Consider the following 10,275-nt stretch of genomic DNA (forward strand, 5'->3'; position numbering starts at 1 on the left):
GCCCTGTCCCAGGACCCCCTGTTAGTCCCTGCCCCAATGATGCCACAGCAGTGCCAGACCCTGCCCTTCTGCCCTGGGGGACCTCCAGGGAGCCACCAGCCCTTGCTACTCCTGACAGACTCCTTCAAAGGCCATGCTCCCTAAGTAGCGTCAAGTGGCTGTTCTCTCCAAATCAGATCTCTTAAGTTGCAACCCATTAAACAGTCAGCACCATCAATCTTTTTCTTCTTTTTTAATCTTAGCCTTTGGGAAAAGACATTGCATTTTATGTGGTTTCTACAAAGCACTTACTTAGCTTAAATGATAAGTGTAAAATTTGTTCTAACCTTGAGTATTTAAAGAATAAGAGAAGATACAACTTTCCTCACTCCTGCCGGTACAGAGATGGGCACTGCTCTCTCTGGAGACCGTAGTCCTCCCATCTGTGTCTGGCACTCAACACTCTGGACTGAACACTGCAGCCCAAGGTCGCAGTCCGGCATTTAACACATAGCAGTTTCACTTCACTTCAGGAAATGTGTCCAGAGAAATGGAAATCTCAGCTGAATCATGTAATGTTGTGTGCTTTTTGAAACATTTTTTTTAAGGTGGTTGATAATGTTGTAAGGAAGAGCGTCTATTGAATTTGTACAGCTGTCCAATATTTTTGTACGGCTACATGGGTGAAAGATGGAGGTGTATCAGTACTCAGGGGATTCACATGATATACCTACACTGTGCAGTGTGAACACAAACTCATGTCTAATCCTATGTGCCAGCTGTCCTCTTTGTCTGGACCTCCATCACCTTTCTCAATGGTAGAAAATTGACTTTCAGGAGATACTGGGGAAAACTTGTATTCACACCAGTCCTGAGTGCATATTTACCTGCAGTGTTGATATGCCAAGACTCCACTGGTTTGTTACGTTGCCCCATATAACCTGCCTATGCTTGTGACACCTACTGTGGGGCTGAAAGGATGGCCTAGGTCTTTCCCACAAGAACAGGTGGCATCCTCCTGTAGCAACCAGCAAATCAGGTGGGTTTTGTGGTCAGCCTGAGCATAAAGCTGGCACAGGTCATGTAAGTGCCTTGTAGCCTAAGAGACACAGGCAGCAATCCCCTGTCCCCATAAGCAAGCTTAGGGCAAGAAAAGGGCTGATCAGTGCCTTTGGAGCATCCCCTGCTTTTGGACTATTGTAGGATGTGTGCTTCCTCTGTCTTCTGTCTTGGTTTCACTGAGATCTAACATAAAAATATGATGACCCTGAAGTACATTTGAAGGTAATTCTTGTTCTACAGCCAGCCCTAGTTCTCATAGCCGCTGCCCTATGGGTGATTTGATTTCACTAGTTCAGCTAAATCCATTTTTACCCAGCAAGAAAAATACTATGGAGCATCATTTCAGAATGCTGGATATCCTTCAGTTATCAACATGTTATTCCACCACATAAGTAATGATGAACCCAGCATTCAAATAACCCTGACATTTAGTTTGGGAGATTATACAAATATCAATAAATGCAGTTATAATTTAATGAAAAAAACCTAATTCTAGCTCCTTTTTACTACTTGTAACCACATGCCAGACTATAGCATTTGAACGTGCATACAGCATGGTATGTACTTATTAATTTTCTTATGCCTGCAGCATTTACAGTATTTTCTTGGCCTCTTTGCTTTGAGATACAAATTTCTAGCCAAGTAATATTTTCTTCTTCTGAATGTCAGAGAGACTCCTAAATTATTACTGCTCTGGAACATGTGATAATTTACAGACATTTCTACCTTTGGCTTCTATCCAGTTCAATATATCTGGTTTAAGAGAACACCCACAAAGAAAATAAACCTGCTAAAGCTGCAATTTCTCAACCTTGGTTGCAAAAGGGAAAGATGTGGTCAGTAATGGATGATGCCAGTCAATTAATATTTTTCTTTAGATTTTTTACCACTTTGTAATAGCTGGTTGAATAAATTTTTAGGATTAATTCAACAGACAGCATCAGGGAACTCTAGAGGCTCTCTCACCTGACTGATGTGTTCTGTCAAGCCCATCTATGTGTGTTTTCTTTTTTCCACACCAGTTTAATGTATTTGTGCAAAATGTAGCAGAAGACAACTCTCCCAGGCAATTCCCAGAGTAAATGCCAAGATTATATAACGACTAAAATGCCCAGCAAGTTTTTAAAAAAGAAATATGGACTAGGCTAAACAAGAGATTTAAATGCATGCATACCCACCATTTTAATTTTAGGGGTCTCCTCCTCAGACAGAATCCGGAATTAGTCACCTACACTTCCTACACAGAGCACAGAAAGACATAGGCATACCTTAAGGCCTACTCCCCAAAAATGAGGAACCAACAGGAAATAGTAGGTACAAGAACATGCTTAAAATCCCTACCTAGAGTCCAAGTACCTAACTCAAGGCTCCAGGAAGTTTCCTCCCTGCCGCTGGAATCTAGAACATAGAGTTCACCCTGGAGATCACCTCATACTGGAGTGAGTAATCAGGCAGGGCACAACCTCTTCAAATCAATAATAAACAGGATGGTTACAGGTAATGGTACTGCCACACCTATTTTGTATGTAATAACAAACCAGCTTCTACACACATCCAGCATATGTGAGATCAAGCTTCAATTTATCCTTCCATCTGTTGGGACTGACTGAAGCCCTGCTGTTCCAGCTGTGCTCCTGGCTACACCATGTGCAGAGAGTGATGCAAGATTCATCAGATCAGAAGGAAAGCACACAATAAAGGAGCATGACTTAAACATGAGAATTTGGAACTAAACCCCAAAGGAATGGATCTGATTTCTGATAAGGCTAGGGAACAGCCGTCAGTCCACAGCTCTTCAGCTATCCATTCCAGCTTGGTCCATGGTCACTCTCCGGGCTGTTGTGGTTGCATTTGTTTTCAGGTGTTTTTACAGTTGCAGTAAGAGGATTATTGTGTTGCAAAATGAATGAAAACTCTGCAGAATGCACAGTGTTAAGCAAATGCACAAATGAGATGTCAGCTTATCAAAAATACGGGATCACAATGGGGAAGTTACCAAAATGTGTTTATGTAATTAAAAGGTGGACAACCATTGACATATTACTAATTCTACCAAAGGTGCAGAGACCGCAGAAAAGACTGCAAGGTAATTTACATCAGATGAATAACAGGCAACATAACACAAGAATGTGAAGCTTATTAATATTTGATAGAACAAAGTCTTCTGATATTTTTGCAGCAAAGTTCTTTTTAAAAAAGTTGTATGTCTTGTAGGTAATGTTAGAGTGCTTGAAAGCAAAAATTTAAAACCCCCATTTCTTGAAAATCTCGGCAACATAACTAAAGATAGAAACAGCACTGCTGACTTTAGGTGTCTTAACAACCTGCATACTACATAAAGATGGAAAAGACTAATAATTCATTCATCTATGCATACACACATCTGCAATTATCAATATTAAACAGTACTAATACATGGTTAGGATTAATTTAATTTCTAATGAATGAACAGCAAAGTATGAGAATGTGAGCATTGGTGAATGTAAAACTCCACCTGTCGGACAGAAAAGTCAGTTCACTAATCCTGTTGTCACAGGCAGTTTATCTGTGTCCTACTGGAAAAAGATTTCTCAATTTAGATCATTTGCTTCAAATGAAGCTCTGCTTTTCCTGGACTGGTTTATGCTAGTTCAGCAACTGAAATACACTATGCTGATGAAAGCCTATTTATCTGGTATAATTGTATATATATATTAGGACTTTTCCAGTATAAAAATGTCACAAGAAATCCCACACTCTGTCATTATTATGCCAGGAAAGGCTTCTCCAATATAGACCTGAACTCATCCTAAAAAAAGTTTCCCATAGGCGGCATTAAACAGGATTACGGAGGAGGCTTAAAGACACAGATAGCTTGAAAATAGGAGAGTTCCTGAAAAAAAGTATTGAAATTTCACAGAACCAGAGAACACTGTGTGTCAAATTTGAGCTGCATTACCTTGAAAATTGTGTTCAGTGCCCTGGAGTATTCTTCCCAATTACATCAAAGCATCTGCAATACTCTGAAAAATGTCCTAGAGGTACAGGAGACAGCCTGAGTGACAGTGTGTGCAGAAAAGGTTCTCACTTGTATTTATAAGCTGATTGTGTCAAACAGTTTTGCTGACACTTCTGTGCTCCAGGACTGCTAACTAGTTCAGCTTGAATACTGTAAATAAGCATATTTACAAAGTATCCATGTGAGACAGTAATTGAATGGTGGAACAAGTTGTCCACCCTTGGAGATAATAAAAACTTGACAGGTCTTCAGCACCCTGAGGTTATCCCTGCTCTGTACAGGGGGGTGGACCAGAGGACCTCCAGAAATCCCTGAAAAGCTGAACTAGTATATCAGCCTCTGTCACACTTTTGATAAATTCAGTACATCCCAACACAAGCAGGATGTTTGTGCTCTAATTTTTTGATGATTTGGCTCAAGAGAATTCATGCCTAAAATGGTCCTTCAAATTCTTAAAATAATTCTAAATATTCTTAAGGATTCAAACATACCTATCTGTCTCAAATACTGAGTATAGTACCGAACAGAGTGCTGCTCATATATATCTGTTTTTCAGGTGGGTTTACAAGGGCTTGAAAGATACTGGTTTAGTGCTCCTGTAAAGTCCTCTGATCATCCTCAAAATTCCTAGTACCAGGGAAGCAGCTGCTTAATCACCTTTCCCTACCACCTGGTTTCATCCTTAGCCTGGAAAGACCTTGGTTAGAACAGGCAAGGTAGTTAATTTTCCATGCCCAATTAGTCCTTGGTTCTCTTACAAGACTTCCAGGAAGGAGAGGAGAGTGATTTTGCAGTGAGATGTTTGTCTGCCAAGGGTTGGCCTGTGATCATTAACTCATTTCACATGGACTAGCAGACATGAGATAGTAATAACTTTTGTTTGGCTCTGAGCAGGGCTAGACTCAGAGCGCTGACCTAGAAGTGGCAGAAGTCCTCTCCCACTGCTAATTCTCTGTGCCACTGCCTTCCCCTTGAACTTTCCCTCTCAACTATTTAAAGTATGCTGTAAATCTTTGTAGTAACTGGCTGCTTTCCAGAGTGGCTGCAGCATGCAACACAGTCTGCATAACCCAGGCAAGATCACAAATTTTGGGAAGAAACATGTTTGACTTTTAACTACAGAGCATTGTAGTTAGGTTATTTTTTAATCCCATTTTTTGTGCATAGCTCCCATGGATGGAGATGAGAATCCCATACATAGTAAACATTCCTACTTGGTTTTCATGGCGTGTCACTTGACTCTTGATTTTTCAGCCACAATATCAGCCAAATTTCCATGATCCCAAAACCCATGATTTCACCTTCCTAATACTTTTGCAGGAGGTTTGTTTTGGTTTTTGTTTTTTTTTTTTGGTTTTTTTTTTTTTTTTTTAATTGATGTTGGCTTCACAGAACTGATCTTCACTCAAAAAAAAAAAGATAATTGGCCACATATTATAAATGTTACAGATTTCTCAATCCATAATTTATAAGGACATAAGTTCTAGCAATTGACTGTAAAGTACTCAGATTTAGGAAAACATAAGAACACAGGTACCATTTCAGTTGTAAGAAACAGTGAGAAATCTTGAGGTGTATTACAATAGTTTTATTATTCTAAACACAGTCTTCAATGCTACATAGAAAAATTTAACCAAAAGACATCCAGAAAGTATACCAAGTATACCTTCTTTAGATAATAAGACTTTTCAGGTTTGTTGTACAAGAAGACCACTGCTGGCAAAAAACCCCCAAGGAATAAAAAAATGGTAGTAACAACGGGTGTCTTGGGCAATCCAACTATAGGATGTACAAAAATAAATGAGAAAGCATCAAAACAAGTTCTGTGACATTTACAGGAGTGACTAATTTACACATGACAACAGGAAATATCTAATCATATCTGATGAGATACACTTCAGAGCATTGCATCAGTAACATGGGAGACAAAGAAGCTTATGCCACTAGATAATCAACATGAATTTATTTATAGGCACGCTACATTCCTTCTTAAGTGAGCTGCCATAAACCATTTACCAATCTTTGATAAAGCCAACCATCAAAAAATAAATCAAGATTATAAACACTTTCCTGCTCAGTCTCTTTTTTTTTTGGTGGCTTTGTTTCTTAAGAAAAGTTCTTCATGTAGTTTTCCAGAAGAAATATCCCGAAGATATCACTGTAAGATACTTTTCTCTTCTGAATTCATGCCCTACTTGCTCTTAAACTATATGAGCACTTGATTCTTCACATTCTTGCAGCACAAATAGCTACTTTTAGCTGTACAAACTAGATAGAAAGTAACTATGAAGTCACCTGTTCATGGTACTAGAAGTCCTCACATTCATTCTCAAAGGCAAGAGAGTGAGGAATGAAGCCCAGTAGTTCTGAGTGCTAACAAACATGGGTACCAAGGTGTTCATAAATTGTGGCAGTGAAAATTCTGCTTGAATAAACAGAAAAAGTTGCCACTGTGTAGTGCCTATGCCCTGGAGCAGTTACCCTGTGCGGTTCGGGAGTGTCTGTCCTTGGAGGTACTCAGGTCCCAGGCTGGTAAGGCCCTAAGCATCCTCATCTGACTGAAACAGGAGTCTGCCTTGAGAGGAGGTTGGACCACAGGTGACCTCCCCAGGTCCTCTCCGGTGTAAATTTTCCTGTCCTTCTATGCTTTTTGGATTCTTTCCTAACATCCAGTCTGTGGGGTGACCTTTGAGAGTCCTCTCCCTATACAAGAACAAAACATGTATCCCAGTGACTTGCATTTTGAAAAAATTAGGAAGCGTCAGAAAGAAACTCCCTTCCTTCTCAGACCACAGTTGGCTTTCTCTTTAGGAGTGCTGCTAGGTCTAAGTCCTCTGAGGACTCACAAGAGCAGTCTTTCCTTTTTGGATTTTCAGTATTGCAAGTCTTTTAAGTGTTAAAAGATAAGAGCAGCTGTATCAGGTCAGACCAAAGGTCCATCTGGTACAGCATACTTTCCCTGGTCAAGTTATTAATAGCAGATGCCTGGAGAAGCATGCAGAGATAGAACAAGAACATAGGAAGGGTTCTCCTATGTATTTTCCCAGTCTGCAGTGATTTGTGGCTTGGGGACTTTGTGAGCTGGAAGGGGTCCCTGGTGGATTTTTCCTCCATTAATCTGCCATTTTTGATCCCATACAACTTTTAGCATTCACAATGGTGAATGCTAAAGTGGTGGAAAAGAATCCCATGGCTTGCCTATAAGTTGAATTGGGAAGTGCTGTCTGTTGCTTGTTTTGAATCTTCTGGCTTCCAGCTTCAGCTGATAACCTTAGTTCATGTTCTGCAAGAGAGCAACAACTGTTCTTTATTCACTTTATCCATGCTGCTTAAACTTCAGCAGATCTCATTTTTTTCAGGGTTGAAAATTGTTTTTCATGCGGAAACCAGTCCAAACCTTTGATCATCCCTGCTGACCATGGTCTGTATAGCAGCAGTTTGATGGTTCCTGCTTTGTTCACTATTGTTTTCCTACTTGCCCCTAACATGCAGTTTGCTTTTTGCCCACTACCGAGCACCAAGGTATGTTTTCATAGCTCTTCCTAATATAGCTGACAGATACCTTTCTAGAACAGTAGAAGGTATCTGTCTAGAACTACCATAAATTCTAGAACCACCATAAATTTAGGACTGCTTTTTCATTGCCAATTATTTGCTCTTTGTTTATACGGAATTTCACCCACTGTTTTATCAAATGCTTACTAGGTATCTTGAGACCTTCCCACAATTTACACCCTCAGCTTTCACTTTTATTGCTCAGGTAACTTCCTCGTATCTGCGGATGTTACCTCCCCATTATTCACACTCCTTCCAGATTACATTTATGAATATTTTGAATGGCGCAGGCCTTTGTACAAATCTCTGTGGGACTTCACTGATAAGCATCCTTCTGCTTTGAAAATCGTCTTTTGTTTTCTACCCTTTGTTTTCTACTCTGTGGTTGTCATTTTGGTAGCACACTGCTCAGAAGCTGCCAGTTGTGGCGTAACGATGGATTCACTGAGAGAAAATGGAAGGAACCATGTTAACACATTTTTGTTGTCTTAGTTTTGTCTGAATGAACTTCTGGCCAGAACATTTTTCACAATGCAGTAGCTCTGCTGAGGTCAATAACCAGGTGTAAATGGAAGTGCCAAATCAGTGCAATGGAAATGTAGGCCTTGTTATAAAGAATTAAATACTTACAAACCACTAAAATTATACTTTACAGTATTTAACTATTGCATTATTCTTACATATTTATGTCTTTTATATTTTTCATAAGAGAGAAAATAGCAAGTTTTAAATTTTGTTCTTTCAATAACAGAACATATCTTGCAGATGAAAATACATATTCTAAATGTCATAAATTCTATATAAAGGTCTGTGTGTGCCAGCCTTCTGTGGTCCTGAAATCTGCCTTAATACCATATGTGCTGGGTTTGTGTGTGTGGCAGGGTTTTGGTAGCAGGGGAGGGGGCTACAGTAAGCCCCCTGTGAGAAGCTTCTCAAAGCTCCCCAGCTCCAAGTCAGACCCACCTCTGGTCAAGGCCACGCCAATAAGCAATGATGGCAGCACCTCTGTAATAACATGTTTAAGAAGGGGAACCTGAGAGGACGAGTTGGAGTTGTGAGGAGGCGTTGTGAGAAGAACACCTACACAAACACCACAACACCATACTTCATTGAAACCCAGCTTTCATTATAAAACAAACTGACCACCTGTCTCCATCCCAGAGGTATTCAGACAGTCCTTAAATAAGCCTGAACCTATACAGTGATGCCCTAAGTCTGCAAAAAGCCTGAAATTACTTTGGGGAGAGCTGGGGGCTGTCATGGTTTGAGTCCAGAGGGAAACTGAGCACCACGCAGCTGCTCACTCACCCCTTCCCTCTCAGGAATGGTAAAGAGAAAATAAAACAAAAAGGTTCGGGAACTGAGATAAGGACAAGAAGGGATGACTCACCCATTATGGTCAGAGGCAAAAGATAGACTCATTAGGGGAAAAGAAGGAATATCAATTTAGTTCAGACACTAACAACAACCACACTTAACAGATAGTGTAGGACAGTGTGAAGAATTACCATGTCTTAAAAAAACACCTCTTCCCACCCCTCCCTTCTTCCAGGGCTCAGTTTTGCTCCTGATTTCTCTACCTCCTTCCCCACAGTGGTGCAGGGTCGGGGAATGGGGGTTACGGTCAGTCCTCTGCTCCTTCCTCCTCAGGGGAGAGGACTCCTCGCATTCTCCCCTGCTTCAGCATGGTGTCCCTCTCACGGGAGACAGTCCTCCATGAACTTTCTCTGTTGTGAGTCCTTCCCATGGGATGCTCCCAAGATGCTCCAGCGTAGGTCTCCCCTGCTGGGCGTGGCAATCCTCCCAGCACTGAACGACAGCAAGGGCTTCTTCCCATAGAGTCCCAGCCTCCTTCTGGCACAGTCACCTGCTCCGGCATGGGGTTCTCCATGGGCTGCAGGTGGGAATCTGCTCCACTGTGGACCTCCTGGGCTGCAGGGGACAGCTTGTCCTCTCACCACGGGTGGCAAGGGGTCTCTGCACCGGTGTACCTCCCCCACTTCCTCCTCCTTTCTTCCACTAACCTTGGTTTTTGCATAGGGGTTCTACTCACAACTCCTCCTCACAACTCCAACTCCTCCTCTCAGGTTCCCCTTCTTAAACATATTATCACAGAGGCACAGCCATCATCACTAATTGGCTCAACCTTGGCTAGAGGCAGGTCCAGCTTAGAGCTGGGGAGCTTCGAGAAACTTCCCACAGGGGCCCGCTGTAGCCCCTTCCCCCACTACCAGAAACCTCTGCCAAACACACACAAACCCAGCACAGGACTTTGAAGATTGCCATTTTGGAAAAAAAGCTGCTATAGGAACCTCACGGTCTTCAACAGTGTGAAATCTGGCTTTTTTCCCAGCTGCCACAGAAATCAGAATCTGTGCCATAAAGTTTGTTCTTTTGTGGAAACAAGCAGATAAGCATATTTCTTTCCCTGCCCTGTCAGGATCTCTCATCCTCTGTCCTCAGGAATGGGGGAAACCTGCCACATCCTTGGGTGGGGACAGCTGGGGCCTGGCTGGGCTGAGGACACGAGGCAGGGCTGAGCCTGGCCAGGGAAGGCAGGCAGTGAGGCAGGGAGTGCTGGAGAAAGTCCAGCCTTTAAAATTGTCACTGTCCCAAGTAACCATACACTAATTTTATTTTCATGAGTATTTTCACCTGTGAACCAGTGTTGTGGTGCACAT

The sequence above is a fragment of the Strix aluco genome, chromosome 3 (assembly GCF_031877795.1).
Source record: "Strix aluco isolate bStrAlu1 chromosome 3, bStrAlu1.hap1, whole genome shotgun sequence".
Classification (NCBI taxonomy): Eukaryota; Metazoa; Chordata; class Aves; order Strigiformes; family Strigidae; genus Strix; species Strix aluco.